At 49.4% G+C, this 20,248-nt stretch overlaps 1 protein-coding gene across 5 annotated transcripts in view; it reads left to right on the top strand.

The window, feature by feature from the left end:
- Positions 1-20,248, top strand: part of ASTN2 (astrotactin 2) — a 471,703-nt gene that overhangs the window by 386,368 nt on the left and 65,087 nt on the right. The window lies entirely within an intron of this gene.

Raw genomic sequence — 20,248 nt, 5'->3', positions numbered from 1 at the left:
TTGGTACCCTCTGGGTGATGTTAAGAGATCATCCACTAAGAGAGTGTTCTGTTAAGAGAGTAGAAGCATCTTACATTTACCATTAAAACTTCCTCCCTTGCCCATTCTGTCCAGAGATGGAGGATCTCAGCAGCCTTGTGGCACTGGAGCTGCTCTCCCAACCTCTGCTTGCCATTGCCTGGGTGGTGAGGATGAGCAGTAACCCTCTAGCCCTCAGCACTGTGGCCTGAGGTTGCTCATCATCCCTTCTGGATGAGTAAGGGAGGCTGGGATGCATGAATGCACACAGGTTTCCTGGGCATGTTTCTGTGGTGGTTTTTCTGGGTGGCTTGTTTGCTGATTTTGGGGACGTTGAGAGGAAAGTGAATCTCATCCTTGTTATAGCTGGACTTTGAAGAGGTTTGCTGGGCTCAGAGCTTGCTTGTTTGGAGAATGCTGGCCAGATGGTGATGGCATTTGATTGTTCTCCTATGTCCTGGATGCAAAGCTCATCTGCTTCCCCCATATGATGAAGTGTCTGTATTGAAGGTGGGGAGGGTGCAGCTGCCATGGGGTCTCACCTGCAAGCTGCAGTGGCTGCTTCCTCAGAGAAGAGGGACAGAGCAGTGTATCTGAGTCCAACAAAACCCCTGGAATTCAAACAGTACAAACTGCCTAGAAGCTTAGTTCTGGCTCCAATCTTCATGGCCATTCTCTTGCTAAGGAGCTGAATCTTTTTCTGGTCCAAATACACCCAAACTTGGAGCAAGCAGAACTTCTGCTCTGGCTCCTAAGCCAAGCTTTGCAGATTCAATCTCTCTTCTTCTTGCTTGTGCTTTGCTCTGGGCATGTTTCAGCACCGAGTAGATCTACATCCAACAGCCATGCCTTCCATATCCCCCTCAAAGCTTTTTTCTGTCCCCCAGCAATTGAACCACTTGGTTTTTGTATGCTGAGCACAATTTAACTCCTTGGCTCTGCTCTGGTGTGCAGAACCCTGGGCACAGCAAGCTGCAGGACAAGGTCCCTGGGTGTCTGTCTGCACAGAGACTGCTGCAGGGGGATCTCATTGATGAAATTAGTGGGACTTGCTATGAGCTCCATTAATTAGCATCTTCAACACGAGGAGGAACTTCTTTACTGTAAGGGTCACAGAGCACTGGAATGGGCTTCCCAGAGAGGTTGTGGAGTCTCCTTCTCTGGAGACTTCCAAGGCCTGCCTGGATGTGTTCCTTCATGATCTGTGTTAGATAGTGTTGTCCTGCTGTGGCAGGGGGCTTGGACTCCATGATCTCCTTGGATCCCTTCCAGCCCCTAATACCCTGTGATCCTGGGAGTGTGGGCCACAACCATGAACTTAACCAGCTGCAGGCAGCATTGGTTTGACAAACCTGTTTGTCCCTCTGCTGAGTGCTGGGAATGGTGAAATCCTGCTGAGAAAAGGATTCTCCTGGAAAAATAAATCCCTCTGTGCCCTGATTTTGGGAGGGTCTGTATGAAGGGGTCTGCATGTGGAGCATTTTTAGTATCCACCACTCACTGCAATGCAGACCAAAAAAAAACCTACAGTAAAACAGATACTGTGCAGGGTGGGAAGAGGCTTCACAGGGCACAGAGGACAGGGCTTTGTGATGAGATGGAAAAGCTCAGACTCTCATGTGTCTATCTTTGGGTAAGATTTCTTTCAGCAGTCTTTGGAGTGATTGAATTAAATTACTGGCTGAGGGTAGGCATATGGTGGTGAAGGACACAGAAGTGATTTCTGCGTCTTTCAAGCTATGTATGTGCAGTTCTAAGGATGCTTCTTAGAAGGAGGTCAGGTAGCTGTGGCCCAAGAGCATGACCTGTGGGGAAGGGGACAGTGGGGAAGAGCAGTGAAGCCCTGTAATGGCTTTGACATGCGCCACACTGTGCTTTGCCAGGGCAGCAGCTTGTGGCAGGCCTGGGGACAACTTTGTTTGGACAAGGGACCTGAGGGCTACTGTGACACAGAGAGGGGAAGTATCAGCACTATGAGTCATGGCACCAGCCCCCTGGCACCAAAATGCTCTCTGTGACATCCTCCAGCTCCCAGAAGTGCAGCCTGACCCAAACTGCAGCCACCTTCTTGGCCAAGAAAAACATCCTGACTGCCACTGCAGTTGAGCAAGAGGTTAGAGGGGGCAAGCATGACTATGTGCCACAGCTGTGTGTGGCAAGGGGGTCCCAGTGATGCCTCATGTGGGACAGCAACCCTGTCCTCTCTGGAAACCTGTTGTCCAGCCAAGCTTCTCTTCCAACAGCCACGATGCATTGGGAAGGTTGGGAGCACCCTTTACCTGCCCTTCCTCATTTTCCCTCCCTTCTTCTTTCTTCCTCTTCCCCTGCCTCATCATTTTCTGCTGCTCCTTCTCACTTTGGAGTTACCTTCAGCAAACACCACTGCGTCCTACCCAAGCCAGGCAAAAAAGCAGCTCTGGCCCCGTGGCCAAATGTAGGCTTAGAGGCACAGCACAGACACAGCTCCATTAAGCCAGGCTGAGCCTTACGGGAATCGCTCCTGGCCTGGGCTTGAAAAACAAATATAGCACGTTGGTTTGCTTTGGCTGGGCCAGGAGGGTCACACAGGGACACAGGTTTGCTGTTCTGATGGGAGGCAAGGTCCAAAGAGCAGTGTAATAGGCTGGAAAGCCCTGGAAATGGTATGTCATTATTTACATGTCAGGGATGGAGCCAGCAGAGGCTGAGGATGGGCTTGTAGGAACACTCTGCATTTGCACTTGTGCTCATCACGTGTGGCAGAGATGCAGGACGTCTCACAGGCTGCTGGGGTCCCAGCCACATGTTCAACCACTGCAGGCCCTGCAGGGCAGGGATGGGTGAAAGCCCAACTGTGTCCTGCACAGGGCAGGCAGTGCCTCATCCATCCGAGTTCACACCGCTCCTCTGCACCCTCCTTGCCGTCTCAAAGCGCAGCAGCTCCGCGCTGAGTTGAGGCATCCAAGGGCTTGCTGGGTTTTAGCAGAGGTTTGACCATCATGAGGCTGTCCTGGATGCTTCTCCTAGGAGCCTTGGGTCCAGTAAGGTGCAGAGGTGCTGACTGCAGTGATTCAGTCCATGAAACATTCTGAGCTGCATCACTGAGGGGCTTTACTCTGCCCTTTGCCACACAACCTGGGCAATGTGACTTTCCTCCCAGTTTTGCTCCATCTAAACTGTTTAAATTGCCAGTTCTTTGGGTTAGGAATTATTCATCCATAAAGCATCCAGCATGTGTTGGTTATTATTTGGGTCTGTTATTATGAGTCAAATAGGCAGTAATAATTTATGCTGGAGCTGGAACCGACCTTTGTACACCAGGGAAACCAACCTGAAGAGGGAAAACAGTGACGACATCCCCTGTGTTTACTGACATTTTGGCTTTTTACTGGCATGTTTTCAAACACCAAAGGCAGGCAGTAAGTGGATTCTTTATAAGTACACATAGATATAGCATACAAGCACGCAAGGGTCGGTCCTGCACCTTTGTTGTGCACGTATATGTGTGTTTAGATCCATATTAAACCCAAAAAACCCCACACCAAAACAATAATGCAGGCATCAGGTTAGCAAAATTAATATCCAAATGATTTTCTCTTTGCGTGCTTGCTGTTTATGACCAGAGCATGACTTCCTTTGCTTTCATAACCCAGCATTTCACTGAAAAACAACAAAACAAACCAAAAAAGCCATAAAGCTGGGTTTTATATATGAAAAAACTTCCCATATCATCTGAAGCTTGTGCTAGACTAAGGGGGGGGGAGGGCAAGGAGGGGAGAAAGTGAGAAAAAAAAATGCCTTAAAGTTAATTTAGCGTTTTTATGGCTGTGTTTGAGGCAGGGAGGGGAGAGAAATATGGACTAGTACCAAGATTTAGTCTTTGATTTTATTTCTTCTCTTTACACCTCCTTCTTGGTCATTTCAGTGCCCCATCCAGGAGGTGGGCATCGACGTGCCTATGGGCACGCAGGCGTGCACACACAATCTCTCTCCTCTCTTTCATGCTCACATCCAACCCAGCCCATGCAGACAGCTCTTCGACTGTTCAGTCATCACCTTATAAATAGCTTTTCCTTCCCCTGCTCAGCCAAGTGCATAATGCAGAGAGCTATACCCAGCCCTCCTTGGATTCTGGCTGCAGGTTTGCTGCTGACCCATTGTGGGGAGTTGAAGCTGTTTCTTTGCCCTTTAGATCCTCATTCATCCTTTGATTTGCTGTTTCGGGATTGGGAATTGTTCAGGACAGGGATCGTGTCTGCATGCCCAGCACAACCAGGTATTAAATAAACCCAGAGAGGGGCTGAGTGTTCCTTCTGAAGGGAAAAGAGGTGTGTGTGCATATATAGATGTATATGGATGCACAGTATGCATGTATTTAATGATGACCAAAGGGAACAGTTCACCTCCTTTCCCTCCTAGAATCACTGGAAATATTCCATTACATCAAACCTGCTCTTTACAGCCCCTTACCTCCCCTCCCTGCCCCCTCAGCAAACCCACTTAGGGTTAATTTTAGAGGGGTTGTTGTGTGAAAGGGATTTTTTTTTCTCTTCCTGACCTTTAAAAAAAGTTAATATCTTTAACCACTGATGATTGCCTTTTAAAAAGTCACTTTGAAAGCTGAAGTTGCATTGTTGCGTGCCAGAAATGTCATGATGGGGCAGGTTCAACACTATCAGAGGTGTTGCCTCACAATTGTTTCTCCAGCCTAAGATTTCTTTGACCTGAATGCCTGCTTCTAAACCTGTCATTTTTAGCCAAGAGGACTTTGTTTGCTGGACAACTGGTTTTGACCTAGTATTCCTAACCAGGCCTGCTCATAACTGCAGCCTGGCCTCTTGGGAGATCCTACACTTCACTAGGGGTGGCCCAAGCCTTTCACTGCAGGCAGTGGCAGCTATTTTGGGACCCTTTGCATTCTCCACTGAAACTGCAAAGGTGGTTATGGGAGTCTCTTGGGCTTTGTAGAATAATAGAATCAAGCAAGATCATCCACTCTAACCTAGCACCCAGCCCTGGCCAATCAACCAGACCATGGCACTAAGTGCCTCATCCAGGCTTTGCTTGAATGCCTCCAGGCATGGCCACTCCACCACCTCCCTGGCCAGCCCATTCCAATGTCAACAACTTCCTCCTAACATCCAGCCTAGACCTCCCCTGCTACAGCTTGAGACTGTGTCCCCTTCTTCTGTTGCTGGTTGCCTGGCAGAAGAGCCCAACCCCACCTGGCTACAGCCTCCCTTCAGGTAGTTGTAGACAGCAATGAGGTCTGCCCTGAGCCTCCTCTTCTGCAGGCTACACACCCCCAGCTCCCTCAGCCTCTCCTCACAGGGCTGTGCTCCAGACCCCTCACCAGCTTTGTCGCCCTTCTCTGGATACCTTCCAGATCTGCTTGGACAGATCTCCTGGACAGATCCCACCACCTGCTCTCCACATGGAGCTTGCCTGCGCTGTGCTTTTCAGTTGGAGGCAGATGTGGGTCAAACACCAGCAAGAGCTGGTGGCCCCTCAGCACAAACTGGAAGCCTCCCATACACTGTGCTAGGCACAAGCACTTGTGTGCAGGTACACACTTGGAGCCTCAATTTCTTGTTCTGTGTTTTCACAAGGCCTTAGCTTCCTCCCTCAGGTCAGCCAAGAACATGTCCTTCTCCTTCTGCACCGCAGCTCCCCGTTGGCTTGGCTCACCAGAGGGTTTTCGTGTTTGCTCCTGTGGTCTCTCAAGACAAAAGGGTTGGGATTTCTCCAAGCCTGGGATGCTTTTGTTTTGTTTTGCTGTCCTTTGGGGTGTTTTGGGGTTGGTTTGTTGTTTGTTGGGAGTTTTTAAGCGTTGTCTTTGCAAGGTGAGCCCCTCCAGCTGCCATGGCGTGCTGGCAGCCCTTTCACCCATTCCTCATGCAGAAACCTCAACGTCCCTCCCTGGGTGTCTGGAAGCTGCAGGAGCCCCTCTTGGCTTGCCTGAACCTTGTATGGTGAACGTGCTCGGAAATAGCTCCAGCAGCACCTTTCTTAAATCATGTGTATTACATGCAGCCTCGACGTTCGTTGGGAGGCCACTGGAATGGCTGGGAGGGATTTACCAGGTCCAAATTCACTTGACAGAAAAACAAAATTCCAGCATAATCTTAACCAGCTGTGGTGGGAGAGTGAAAGAGAGAGAGAGGCAAGGAGGAGAGCTCGGTGTGTGTGGGGAGCACGGGAGGGGAGGTGGGAGAGAGGTGCTGCTGCAAGCAGCAGTTGGGCCAGAAGGAGCTCTGAGAGGCCACTGACTCATGGGTTGGTGGTGATGGGGGCTTGGGTGTCTGCACTTCTCCATGGTGGCCATGAGGATGATTAAGGGACTGGAGCATCTCTTTTGCTAGAAGTGGCTTAGAGACCTGGGGGTCTTTAGCTTGGAAAATAACAGACTGAGAGGAGATCTTATAAGTGCTGATCAGTATCTGAAGAGTGGAGGTCATGAGGATTGGGTTGGATTCTTTCTAGGGGTGGCCAGTGATGGGGCAAGGGGAATAGGTACAAACTAGAACAGAGGAGATTTCACTTGAATTTAAGGAGAAACTTCTTTGCTGTGAGGGTGGCAGAGCACTGGACCAGGCTGGCCAGAGAGGTTGTGGAGTCTCCTTCTCTGGAGATTTCAAACCCCACATGGACATATTCCTATGCAACCAGATCTACGCAAACCTACCTTAGCAGAGTGGCTGGAGGAGATGATCTTCCAGAGGTTTCATCCAACTCCCACCATTCTATGATTCTATGTCTGTGTGACCTCTTCACTGTTGTAGGAGATGGTGCTGGTGCCAGTGAGTCAATGCTTGGGTATTTTGTCCTGCTAAACCCTTCTGGCATTGCCACTGGTGACAAGTGAAGTGGGGATGCACTTTTCCCCAGCAGACAGGACGAATCCATACCACCATCATATCATCTTTGGTACCAGAGTGGTAGCAAAAGATGGCCTGGAAAAAAAAAAAACAGTTGATGTTTGAAAAGAGAAAAAAATCAAAGGTGTCAAGAGAAAAAGAGCTGCATGAAATCAATACCTAGCTCTTATCTTTGTTTCCATTGGTATTAGAGTTGCAGGAGGAGTTTGCCCTCCCGAGGCATATGGCAAACAAACAGAACTAGTTTCAGCATGATTTTAATCTTAGATTTCATTTAAATAATGGAAATATATATTTTTATAGTGCAATAATAAATTCTGTCCATGTGTAAGTTGCCTGCATTTTGTAGGTCTAACTGGAACAACACAGTTTTTTGAAGCAGATAAGGGCTACTTTGAAGTCTGACTGTGTGAGAATGCACATCCATGGCTTCAAAAGTTGGAGAATTTGCAATGAGATATTTTTATTTTCAATACTCTGGAATCTTTAAAGCCATTTTTTATGATGTTTTGTTATGGCTCCCATCCCTACTTTCGTTTTAGGCTGTGTGTACCACACGAGTCAAGCAGAGAATTGCAGAATCGTTTTGGTTGGAAAAGAAAGTTAAGATCATTGAGCCCAACCATTCTCTAACTCTACCAAGTCTGCTGCTAAGCCATGCAGCACTACAGGCTGGGGACAGAGTGGCTGAGAGCAGCTAGGAAAAAAGGGACCTGGGGGTGCTGGTGGATAGTAGCTGAACATGAGCCAACAGTGTGCCCAGGTGGCCAAGAGAGCCAATGGCATCCTGGCCTGGATCAGGAGCAGTGTGGCCAGCAGGACAAGGGAGGTTATTCTTCCCCTGTGCTCAGCACTGGTCAGGCCACACCTTGAGTGCTGTGTCCAGTTCTGGGCTCCTCAATTCAAGAGAGATACTGAGGTGCTGGAAGGTGTCCAGAGAAGGGCAACAAAGCTGGTGAGGGGCCTGGAGCACAACCCTGTGAGGAGAGGCTGAGGGAGCTGGGGGTGTGCAGCCTGGAGAAGAGAAGGCTCAGGGCAGTCCTCATTGCTGTCTATAACTACCTGAGGGAGGCTCTAGCCAGGTGAGGTTGGTCTCTTCTGCCAGGCACCCGAAGACAGAACAAGAGGACAAAACCTCAGGCTGCACCAAGGCAGGTTCAGGCTGGATGTTAGGAGGAAGTTGTTGTCAGAGAGAGTGATTGGCATTGGAATGGGCTGCCCAGGGAGGTGGTGGAGTCGCCATCCCTGGAGGTGTTGAAGCCAAGCCTGGCTGAGGCACTTAGTGCTGTGGTCTGGTTGATTGGCCAGGGCTGGGTACTAGCTTGGGCTGGATGATCTTGGAGGTCTCTTCCAACCTGATTGATTCTATGATTCTGTTATTCTATGGTTCTATGATTCTATGTCCTTCAGCACCACATTTGTGTCTGATGAATCTGGGACTCCTCTTTAAACCCTATTGTTACATAATAATTTTTCCTCATGCATAAAACATAAGTTCAGCTTCAAGCTCTTCAGCAAGCTGGGGATGAATAGCTGATTGAAGCCAAGGATATCTCAGGCACACACAAAGCTGTGTCTGCCTGGAGACTTTGCAGGTTCTGGGCTGCGTGTTATGATGCATAAATGCTGGTAAAAGTGAGTTCTTCTAGGACATAAATAGAGGAGAACCCTCACACCATTTACAAGTTAAAAACCACAGTGTTCATGCTGGTAAAAGTTCCCAGCTGACTGCTGTGCTGTGCCGAGGGACATCATGTTCACTTGAGAAGAAAGCCCTTGGAGATCACATAGAAACACATAGAATGCATTGGGTTGGAAGAGACTCTCAAAAGTCATCTGCTTGGAGGCTTCATTGATGTCTACAGCTACCTAAAGGGAAGCTGTGGAGAGGCTGGTGGTAGTCTCCTCTCACAGTTAGTTGGAGGCAGAGCAAGGGGGATTGGCCTCAAGCTGAGGCTGAGAAGGTTTAGATTGGACATTAGGAAAAAGTTTATTTTCATGTAAAGAGTGGTCAGGGACTGGAATGAGCTGCCCAGGGAGGTGGTGGAGTCACCTACCCTGGGTGTATTTAAGGGTCATTTGGATGTGGTGCTTAGGGCTATGGTTGGACACAACCACCCTGCGGTGAGCAGGGACATCTCCAGCTAGATAAGGTTGCTCAGTCAAGTTTCATCTTGGAGCAGGGCCTCAATCACATCCCTGGGCAAGCTGCCCCAGGCTTCCACCACTCTCATTGTGAAGAGCTTCCTGCTAATGTCCAGCCTAAATCTACTCTGCTCCAGTTTCAAATCATTGCCCCCCATCTTATCACTACAAGACCTTCTAAACAGTGTCTCTCCAGCTTTCCTCTGGATCCCCTTCAGAAAAAGGAGCTGAGCTCCTGATGACAATTTCTGTGGACATATCACAAGTCATTTTTTCCCTTTATTTTGGTTTGCTTTTGATAAAAAGAGCAGCACATCTTTGCAGCCCCATCCTTGGTTTAGTGAGGGCTTCTGCATGTGCTAAACTCATCACAGACAAGAAGTAAGGTGTGGTGAGATTGTGCTACAGCAGGCAAGCTATGCAGTGAAGGCAAAAGAGGCTTTTGGGGAACAGTTGTCCTGGATGTCCTACAACACATGAGGGTGGTTGAAAGTCCTTGTTTTATTGGCCTGCCCTCAGAGCCATGGTCGTCTGCTCCTGCTGTGCTGTTAGGGGATGTATAAGCTGAGACCTATGTGTGTGCTGGGAACCCCAGAAGACACTGCTTGTCTCATTGACTGTGTTCCCTTAGTCTCCTTGACTGTGTGCCTGCTCTGCTTTCTCAAATCCTTTCCCACCTAGATGTTAACAGCTTTGTGAAGGCTATTTGTGAGATTTGGTTTTGCATCTTCTGGAGATGGGACACCTTTTCCTACTCAGAGCACATCAGAACTCTCCAAGCCATGACCCCAACCAGTGATAGAAGCTGACAGACTGGAAACCTGGGGCTGTTTAGTGTGGAGAAGAGAAGACTGAGAGGAGATCTTATCAATGTATGCAAATATCTGGCCAGGAGGAGGGGACAGGCTCTGCTCACTGCTCCCCGGGATAGGACAAGGAGCAATGGGTGTAAGTTGCAGCAAAAGAGGTTCTGCCTCAACACAAGGGGGAACTTCTTTACTGTAAGGATCCCAGAGCACTGGCACAGGCTCCCCAGAGAGGCTGTGGGGTCTCCTTCACTGCAGACTTTCAAGGCCTGTCTGGATGTGTTCCTCTGTGATCTGTGTTAGATAGGATTGTCCTGCTCTGGCAGGGGGATTGGACTGGATGATCTCCTTGGGTCGCTTCCAACCCCTAATACCCTGTGAGCCTCTGATCTGGGGGGTGGTTGTTGAGTGGTTGAGGCCAATCTCTTTTCAGTGGTCAGCAGCAATAAGACAAGGAGCAATGGATACAAACTGGAACAGAAGATTTCACCTCAACATGAGGAGAAACTTCTTTAGAGGGAGGGTGACAGAGCCCTGGAGCAGGCTGCCCAGAGAGGTTGTGGAATCTCCTTCTGAGTCTTCTCTGGAGACTTTCAAAACCCACCTGGATGTATTCCTGTGTGAACTACCCTAGATCCTGCCTGGGCAGGGAGGTTGCACTCGATGATCTCTAGAGGTCCCTTCCAATTTTTACAGTTCTGTGCTTCTGATTCTGTGAAACTTGACGAAAGTCAACTGTGTGAAAGAGAAACTCTGCGAGGTGAAAGGAAGCCAGCTGGGCTATGGTTAGACAGCCTTCAGCATCGGTATCAACTCCATTTGTGTGTTTATACATTGAGCATTTTCTGAGAGACTGACTCAACAGGCTGCCCAGGGTGGTGATGGAGTCACCATCCCTGCAGATGGTCCAGAAACATGTGGACATAGCAATCTGGGACATGGTTTAGTGCCTGTGGTGGGTTGATGGTTGGACTTGATGATCTTAGAGGTCTTTTCCAACAGAAACAAGTCTGAGTGTCTGAAGACCTGTGTGACTCTCCCGTGCCACCGAGGTGAAAGTGGTGCTTCCTCTTCCTGGGAGCCTAAAGGCTGCTTGTTCAGAGTGCCTTGAGATCCCTGAGAGAAACATTTCTGCAGTGACAGGAGGCATTTAGCACATGGCCCACAGAGTGTCCCTTGGGCTCACTTCCCATACAGCTCTCCAGAGCAGGTAATGTTGAGCTGCCCATTGACTATCACTTGTTGCCCTGGTCCCCAGCCCTCTCGCTTCCCCCTTTGCAACACATTGCATGGTTTCTGCCAGACCAAATGGCCACAACAGGCTTCATATGATTATTTTTTACCCTAATTGGCATGACTGACATTGTTTCTGCCTGCTTCTTCACAGCTGGAAAACTCCTGAGTGAAGCTGGGGGGAGCTGGGAAGGGCAGCTTTCTCCTACACCAGTTTGTGTTTTACCTAAGGCAACATTTATTTGACTCAATCCTATTTAGTACCCAGCAGATTAGGAGCAAGGAGACTGGGAAATAGCAGCAAATGAGTTAGGATGCTGATTTCCCACTGATTTCTAAGGTGCCCCTTTCCTCTGGCTGTCCCAGGGATGTTGACATCACCACTTCTGGAGCTGCTGCTGACTTAAGTATGATTTAGCGTGAAACGACTGAGCTTAGATGTAACATGTGTCTAAAAGGATCTGCTTTCCCCTGGGAGCACAGAGGTGTTGACTCTCTCTGATCAGTCAGTCCTGGGCTCTCACCCACGGATAATTACGTTCTTCCATGGATGATCCTGAAGGCCAAGTTCTGCTGGAGTGGGAGGACGTGCAGGTGGGCAGTGGTCCGCTCTTCACCTCATGCTTCGTACAGCTGTTGCTGCAGCCACTCTTCAGTTTTCTATCTCAGGAGAGTGGAAGACAGAGAAAAGAAAGCCTTGACGTAACTGTCCCTCCCTTCCCTCTTCAGTAGCAGCAGTGAAATTCATGATCCATTCCTGTTGGCGCCGAGCTACCCGAGGTGGCTTCTCACAGGAGCACTCAGAACTTTGGCTCGGTCCAAAGGGTGATATTAAGCAAAACACTTTGTACCTCAGTCCATAGTGATCCCTGGACTTGGAGCTGGGCTGCTATGGTGACAGTCTCCCTAGAGATGCCTAAATCAAGGAGACAGGGACACATCATCCCTGGTCTCTCAACTTTTTCCCCATTGCCCTCCCCCATCCCATCTAGCTGCATGTTCTGTGCAAGATACCTACCACTCCCAGCCGGTAATGACTTCCACATGGGGCTGGACCTTGTGGACAAATCCCCTGTAACAATAGGAAATGTTCCTTGGTCTCTCATTGTGTCTGTCTTTGGGAAGGAGGAGAAGGCGTTGACGACAAGCCGAAGAGCTCTAATATTCCTCCCGGACAGCTGATTAATTCCATCCTCTGCATCCGCTCTGGACCATCCCGCCCCGCCCCGCGCCTTCTGCTTTTTATTGTTCTCTCCACCTGGCTCCCTCTGGCAAGGAAACCGATGGGATTTCATGCCACGTGGAGCTCCAAATGGAAAACCCTGACAGCAAGAGCCTCCTCTCCCCCCGTGGTCTAGGCCCTGTGGCTCTTGCTGAAGGAGGAGAGACTGCACCTTCCTCGCAGCCAAGAGCAAGCACTGGAACGGGGACGCAGCATTCCTCCCCGGCACGTCTGCTTCCGCCTGGGAGAGATGAGACCCTGCCTTTTCCCACTCCTTCCCCTGCCCTCGGGATAGCTCCTTTCTTTACAGATAGCTGCAGACTCACTCTCCCACTTGTACCTTCTCCCTACATGTATGGGGTCCTTCCTGCTTAGAAAAGGCCCAGTGCCCTGCAGGGATGTGCCCAGCCTTGTGCTGGAAGTTGCCTTCCTGTAGCGTGCAAAGCCCTCATGCTCATCCCTTCCTCTGCTCGCTGAGGTAGTGAGTGGCCAGGTCAGCTCCCACACTCAGCTGTGGTCACACCTGCAGGCTGGTTTGCACACTTGCTCATGTGTCCCCTAGCTCTCTTGCCACACTCTGGTTTCATCCTCAGTCCTTGCCATTCCCTTGTCGGGAGCACACTCCAGCCTCCTTGCACTCGGCTGTGATCCACGGAAGAGGAGGAAAAAAAGAGACAAGGGCATTTTGATTGTGATTATGGAGCTGATTTATTAGAATCATTTTAAAACACAAAGCCATCTGTGTGCCTCTTTCCCATCCAAGATTTATACAAGGTGAAACCATCCATCTGACCCCCAGCTCTCACTCCCCTCCTTATCCTCCACCTCATCCTTGCCTTCCATTCTCCTAGGTGGCTCTCTTGCCAAAACACTTGCCCATAGTTAATTCTCCTCCCAGAGAGACAATGCTTTGCATTCTTGTGTTGGAAGCCAAAAGGAAAAAAAAAGGAAAAGACAATTCTATTCTGTCTCTGCTTTGCAGCTTGGTCTGCTAACTTGCTTTCCCAAGAGTCTGTTTTTAAAACAAAAAAGAAAAGAGATAAAGGAAAAGACAAGTTGGTGCTGAAAGGTGTTGGAACATCAGCCTGTGGGGGTGACGTTTTCATTCACTCCACATATCAAACAGCCGCTGGCAGGTCGTCCCCAGGCGGAGCAGTGGGACTCAAGCCTGTTCCAAAGGGCTCACCTTTAGGGCGGAAAGAGGCTTTTGGACTCCTTCTCCCATCCTTCCTTTGCTCCCTTTTGAGGGCCTTGGCTCAAGCCCCAGTTTTCGAGGGTTGAGGTGTGCTGATGGATTCTCCAAGCAGGACAAGCTGGTGGCTGAAGTCCAGAGCAGGAGGAGAGACGAGGTCCAAGTTCCCTGGAATCACATTGTATCAAGCAGGAAGAGGCTCAGCCCTCTTCTTCCTCGCTGCTCCACTTGATGCTGACCCAGCTTCCCTGGGGTGCTGACATCCTAGGAGCTGTAATGATTTACATCTCTGGAGGATCTGCCTCTCCTTGCCATGGCCAAGTCTTTTCACCTCTACATGCCTCTGTTTTTTCTGGGCCTGGGATGTTTTAGGAGCTTGTGTGGTCACCAGCAAAGCTAAACCAGCAGCTTTGATTGGCAATTAAGACTTTTAACATGATAATGTTGCTGTCTCCTCATGAGACTGGAAGGTAGGAATCGATCTAGAATTCCGCAGCTCCCATCTTAGGTGAACCAAGCTGATGGAGGGCCTGGAGAGCAAGTTTTAGGAGGAGCAGCTGAGGGAACTGGGCTCATTTAGTCTGGAGAATAGGAGGCTGAGGGGAGACCTCATTGCTCTTTACAACTCCCTGAAAGGAGGTTAGAAAGAAGTGGGAGCTGGGCTCTTCTCCCAAGTATCTCTGACAGGACAAGAGGAAATGGCAGGTTTAGATTGAATACTAGGAGTGGTCAGGCGTTGGAAGAGGCTGCCCAGGGAGGTGGTGGAGTCTCCATCTCTGGAGGTGTTCCAAAACTGTGTGGACATGGCACTTTGGGATGTGGTCTAATAGTCATGGTGGTCTTAGGCTGGTGATTGAACTCGAGAGGTCTTTTCCAGCCAAAATAATTCTGTGGTTCCTTGATTCTATGAAAGGAGAGCTAGAGGGAGCATTAGCAAGCAGTTTGTGTGAGCTAAGTGATCAGCTGAAGCCTGGGATTACCTAATGCATGTTGAGCTTTTTCTTATTTACACATCAGGGAAGCATTCTCCTCAGTTTCAGCAAATTAATTTGTAGCCAGTGTCCAGGATTCAGAATCACAGTGATGATGGGAGAAGGTCACGGGGGATGTTGATCTCAATCCTGAACAGCAGTGGTCTGACTTTGATTTTATTTGTGTGTGCTTGGGTACAAACAAAACCTTTCTGGGTTTTGTAACTGTTCTTTTGAACTTCATCTTTCCATATAAATCTTAGTTTTATGTTGTTAGTGACTCCCATATGAGAGCTGACATTTGTTATTTGATACTGGCAGAGGAGAATGAAACCTATTAGTGAAGGCTCATGGGTTCAACAGGATCCGAGGGAATAAGAGCAGGGCCTGTGAAAAGACCTGAGGATTTAGTGTCACTGTCATCTGCTCGAGCTCTTGAGTCTCTTTGCTGACCCCTTTCTAGCCACAGAGTTGTTTGTCTTCAGTTGCCCTGGTTCCAGGTGTATATTCATCGAAGCTGATGATTCCTCCACTTTGTCCTGCACTAAATCACCCAAGTGCTGAGTGTCCTCCCAGACCACTTCACAATTCCCTGGTGTCTGCTTAGAAAAGATAGGCATAACCTCATGCATTTCTTTGGGAAAGAGGGGGAAAGGAGCTTTGCTTAGAGCACAAAACTGCTGTGCTCTGGGTGGCACCACTCTGCACTGCTGCCCCTCTCACTCCTCATCTGGAAAGACATCTTGTAGAGGAAAGATGTTGCTGAGCTGCCCTCCAGTCTATCAGGAATCCTTGGAAAGGGCTGGAAGAAAATGGTTGCTGTGCTCACATGAGGCCATGTGTCTAGTACTGTGGTTGGTTTGGGCCCCTTACTACTAGAAGGACATTGAGGTTCTGTAAATGTGGTCAAAAAGGGCAACAGAGCTGGTGAAGGGTCTAGAGAACAGGGCTGGCGAGGAGTGGCTCAGGGAGCTGATTAGTCTGCAGAAAAGGAGGCTGAGGGGAGACCTCATTGCTCTCCATAACTTCCTGAAAGGAGGCTCCAGAGAAGCCAGTTTGTAGGTGGTCAGTTTGTATGGCCAAGTGGTGAGTGACAGAACAAGAGGAAACATCCTCAGGTTGTGTTCAAGGGAAGTTTAGGTTGGATACTATAGAGTCATAGAATCAGTCAGGGATGGAAGGGACCACAAGGATTATCTAGTTCCACCCCCCTGCATGGGCAGGGACACTCTAGATCAGGCTGGCCAGAGCCCCATCCAGCCTGGCCTTAAACACCTCCAGCCATGGGGCCTCAACCACCTCCCTGGGCAACCCATTCCAGGCTCTCACCACTCTCATGGTGAGGAACTTCCTCCTCACATCCAGGCTGAAGATGAAGTTCTTCACCATAAGAGTGGTGAGACCCTGGAATGGAAGAGTCTCTTTGCTGAAAGGGTTCTCAGGCATTGGAACAGGCTGCCCAGGGAGGTGGTGGAGTCCCCATCCCTGGAGGTATTCAAGAGTGGTGTAGACATGGTGCTTAAGGATATGGTTTAGTTGAGGACCTGTCAATTTTAAGCCAATGATTTGGCTTTATGATCTTAAAGCTCTTTTCCAGTCTGGGTGTTTCTGTGCTTCTGTCTTCCAGGCCTAGAGCCTGCTTATGCCAGCAGTGATGAGAGTCCAGTCAGCAGCATCCACAGCTGCACTGCAATAGATGACCGTGAGAAGGCCTTAGAGATGACCCCCCACTGTTGGTGTCCCAGGGTGAGTCAGGACAGTGAGTGGCCACATAGAATCATAGAATCATAGAATCAACCAGGTTGGAAGAGACCTCCCAGATCACCCAGTCCAACCTATCCCACAGCCCTATCCAATCAACCAGACCATGGCACTAAGTGCCTCATCCAGTCTTTTCTTGAAGACCCCCAGGGACGGTGCCTCCACCTCCTCCCTGAGCAGCCCATTCCAATGGGAAATCACTCTCTGTGTGAAGAACTTCTTCCTAACATCCAGCCTATACCTACCCTGGCACAACTTGAGACTGTGTCCCCTTGTTCTGTTGCTGCTTGTCTGGGAGAAGAAGCCACCCCCCACCTGGCTACAGCCTCCCTTCAGGTAGTTGTAGACAGTAATAAGATCACCCCTGAGCCTCCTCTTCTCCAGGCTAAACAGGCCCAGCTCCCTCAACCTCTCCTCATAGGATTTGTGCTCCAGGCCCCTCACCAGCTTTGTTGCCCTTCTCTGGACATGTTCCAGCACCTCAACATCCTTCTTGAATTGAGGGTCCCAGAACTGGACACAATACTCAAGGTGTGGTCTGACCAGTGCTGAGTACAGGGGCAGAATAACCTCCCTTGTCCTGCTGGCCACACTGCTCCTGATGCAGGCCAGGATGCCATTGGCTCTCTTGGCCACCTGGGCACACTGCTGAAACACACATCTCATGGACTTGGATCAGCACGCAGAGCTCTCTGGTCGCTCCTCAAACGCCAGCAGGAGGAGGGAATTTCCAGCCGCGTTCCCAGCGCTCGCAGCTTCTCCCTCTGCGTTGTCTCGGGCGCGCTGCTCATCTCCGCTTCCCACCCAGCACTGCTCCATCATGGCTCAAACAGCTGCCACGTCCCACCCTGGAGGCAGCTGCGTCCCGGGGCTGTCAGGGAAGCTCCTCACCCTGACCCTGGTCCTGCTGCCCAGGCCTGCTTCTGCCCTGCAGCTCCCAGGTCTGGCTGGAGGGATGGGGCAGGACCCTGCCAGGCTTCCTTCACGCTTTGCAGTCTGGTTCAGAGATGCCTTTTCTCCTCTTTATTTTTTTCTTGTCCTTCTCTTATTTTTTCCTTTTTTTTTTTTTTAATTTATTTTTTCTTTTTTTTTTTCCCCATTGGTTGTTTGGATTAAGGGGCCTTAAAGGGGCCAGACATTTTCTGTGTTCTCTCATACCCTATAAATAACCGGCACCTCTCCAGTGCTCCAACTCCACCCTTCAGTTGCAGATTCCACTGTCTAGCTGCCACCACTCCGCGTGGCCTTTCACACTCTTCCTTTCTATTTAGTATGGAAATATCAGTGAAAAAAAAAAGAAAAAGAAACCCAAAACAAAGCAAAAAAAACCCCATTGCTGTCACCAGTTCTCCAAGAGGAGGAGGAGGGAAAGGGAGAGAGAGGTGGGAGGCAGGAGGAGAGGACACAACCAGCCAAAAAAAGTATCCGAAGGAATGTTCTTCTCCCTCCCAGGTTTACAGCAATGCCTTTCCATCCAGAGTCATCTGTTTTGTTTTCCTTCTCCCTCAGCCTTAAAGTGCTGCAGCATTATCATGTAATGTTGCTTAATGTGACCAAAGGCTTCACCAGTCGCCTCCTGGACCGCAAGCATAGCCCAGATTCCAAGGCAGCAATGCCTGCGGCGTCTCGTTAAGGCAGAGGGCTGGTAGCTCTCCGTGTGCCCCATGACTGGCTGCTTGGGGGTTGTTTTTCCCTCCTCTTCTCTTCTTTTCCCTCTTTTTATATGTTTTTGTTTGTTGTTTGTTGTTTTGTGGTGCTTTTTTTTTAAGTGCCTGCCACCACCCAACCCGAGCAGGGATTTTGTAACTGCGCAGGCATATCTGGGAGGTATGTGAGGAATCTTTCAAGTGCTTGGTCAGTTCTCTGTGGTTTCCTTTGAGCAACTGCCCACCCTGCCAGCTCCCACCACCCCTTCCCAAGCCCCCTGACATGCAACCAGTTGCGCCATTCATGCCAGAGTTTCACATGACAGTTGTCTCCTCCAGCTTTCCTTCTGTTCCTTCCTGCTGGCACATTTCCTGATGCTGGATCAGAGGGTAGTAGACATGAAGACTGAAGCAGTCTTGAAGACTGTGGAGCAGGCAGAGGTAAAGGAGAAGCTCTTACCTACCAAGTGTACCAATCCAATCTGGAGACTGAGATATGATCACAGAATCACAGAATTAATCATGTTAGAAAAGACTTTCGAGATCATCAAGTCCAACCTATCACCTAACCCTTCTAATTAACTGACCCATGGCACTGAGTGCCTCATGCAGCCTCCTCTTAAACACCTCCAGGGATGGGGACTCCACCACCTCCCCAGGCAGCCCATTCCAATGCCAATCACTCTTTCTGTAAAGAACTTCTTCCTAACTTCCAGCCTGAACCTGCCTTGGTGCAGCCTGAGGTTGTGTCCCCTTGTTCTGCTGCTGGGTGCCTGGCAGAAGAGACCAACCCCACCTGGCTACAGCCTCCTTTCAGGTAGTTGTAGAGAGCAATGAGCTCTGCCCTGAGCCTCCTTTTCTCCAGGCTGAACAACCCCAGGTTTTAGATGATGTTGAGGGTTTGAGTGAGGGAAGTGGGATGCTGCAGCAGAGGAAGGTCTGACCTTTTGCTCTACCTGAGATGTTGTTTCATCAGTATTTTATAGTATCTTATGATTGTTCTTCTCAGTAACCATCTCTGGGACAAGGAACTTTTATTATCTGCATTCTGAGATGGCAGACTTGAAGCATAGATAAGGGTTGGTTTGAGCACTGCTGTTTTCCTGGGCTTTCCAGCCTGGTCAATGCCCATTGGCCAGAGTGATGGGCTCTTAGCCTCTAGGGTGAGCTCCCATGCACCCATGTCCACATGGCTCTGTAAGAAGTGTGCTGGTGGTTGTATTGGCTGTGGATTTGATCAGAGTAGTTGAGACTGTGTGGGTGAAAATATAGACCTGGGGGATGGTGTCTCATGGTCCTCAGCCTGCATCCACATTTCAGTTGTGCTTCCTCCATGATGTGTAGGGTAGAAGAATCTCACTATGAAACTGGTTATTTTTGTGATGGTTTAGCTGTGTCCTTAAGCCTGGACACATCATTAACATCATCTCCCTAACCTGCATGGCCAGACCTCCATGGTACTCAGTGGAGCTGCACAGGTTCCGTCTCAGTAAATGCTCATATTAACATCTGGGTGTGAGGAACCACCATCAGGGAGACACTTTTACCTTTCTGTGGATTAAAAGAAGAGCCTGACTAGATATATGGTTGGGAGAGGGCTAAAGGGAGGTATGTCCCAGCCAAAGTGATTTATTTGGCAGCCTAGGAGCTGCCTTGCTTCCTGCTCAGGGGTTACCTGCTGAGCAAATGGCAATGTGCGGTTCCCATTACCACTTGCAATTAAAACAATTAATAGAGGAGAAACCCCAAAGCACTAAACCAAGCAAAGCAGCAAGGCCTGTTCATGCAGAATAGGTCAGAGTTTGCCATGAGCCTTCTGCATCACTTTGTTCCTGGATTTCTGTGTTTTCTTTCATCTGTCTTTCCTTTCTGCAAGCTGAATCCCACCCTGCAGCAGTCACTGGTGTTCCTCAGTGCACTTGTGCAGAAGGTGGCTGAAGCCCTTCCATTCAGGCCTTTCTTTATGCAGTAGGATCAATTCCCTGCATTCCCCTGCACTCTCCTGTTGTGGTCTTGCAGAGCCTTATCCAAGACCCAGCATCATCTCCAGTCTGTGCAGGGTTCTCTGACCTTCCTCCCTTATATCAGTGCTTTGTGCATGAGTTGCCTCTCTCTCCTGGGCTGCAGCAGGGAAGCATTGAGAAATGGGATTTTGATCCCTGGATAAAGAGTGACAAAGCTAAGGGAACCTGCCTCTTTGTCTTTAGGGTTGTTCAGCCTGGAGAAGAGAAGGCTCCAAGGAGACCTTCTTTTGGCCTTTCAGTGCCTACAGGAGCTGACCAGTAGGATAGGGACAGACGTTTTAGCAGGACCTGTTGTGACAGCACAAGGGGTGATGGTTTGAAATGGAAAGAGGGAGATTGAGACTGGAGAGAAGGAAGAAATGTTTGACACTGC

This window comes from Pogoniulus pusillus, chromosome 35 (assembly GCF_015220805.1).
Source record: "Pogoniulus pusillus isolate bPogPus1 chromosome 35, bPogPus1.pri, whole genome shotgun sequence".
NCBI lineage: Eukaryota > Metazoa > Chordata > Aves > Piciformes > Lybiidae > Pogoniulus > Pogoniulus pusillus.
This window is presented reverse-complemented; position numbering and strand designations above follow the sequence as displayed.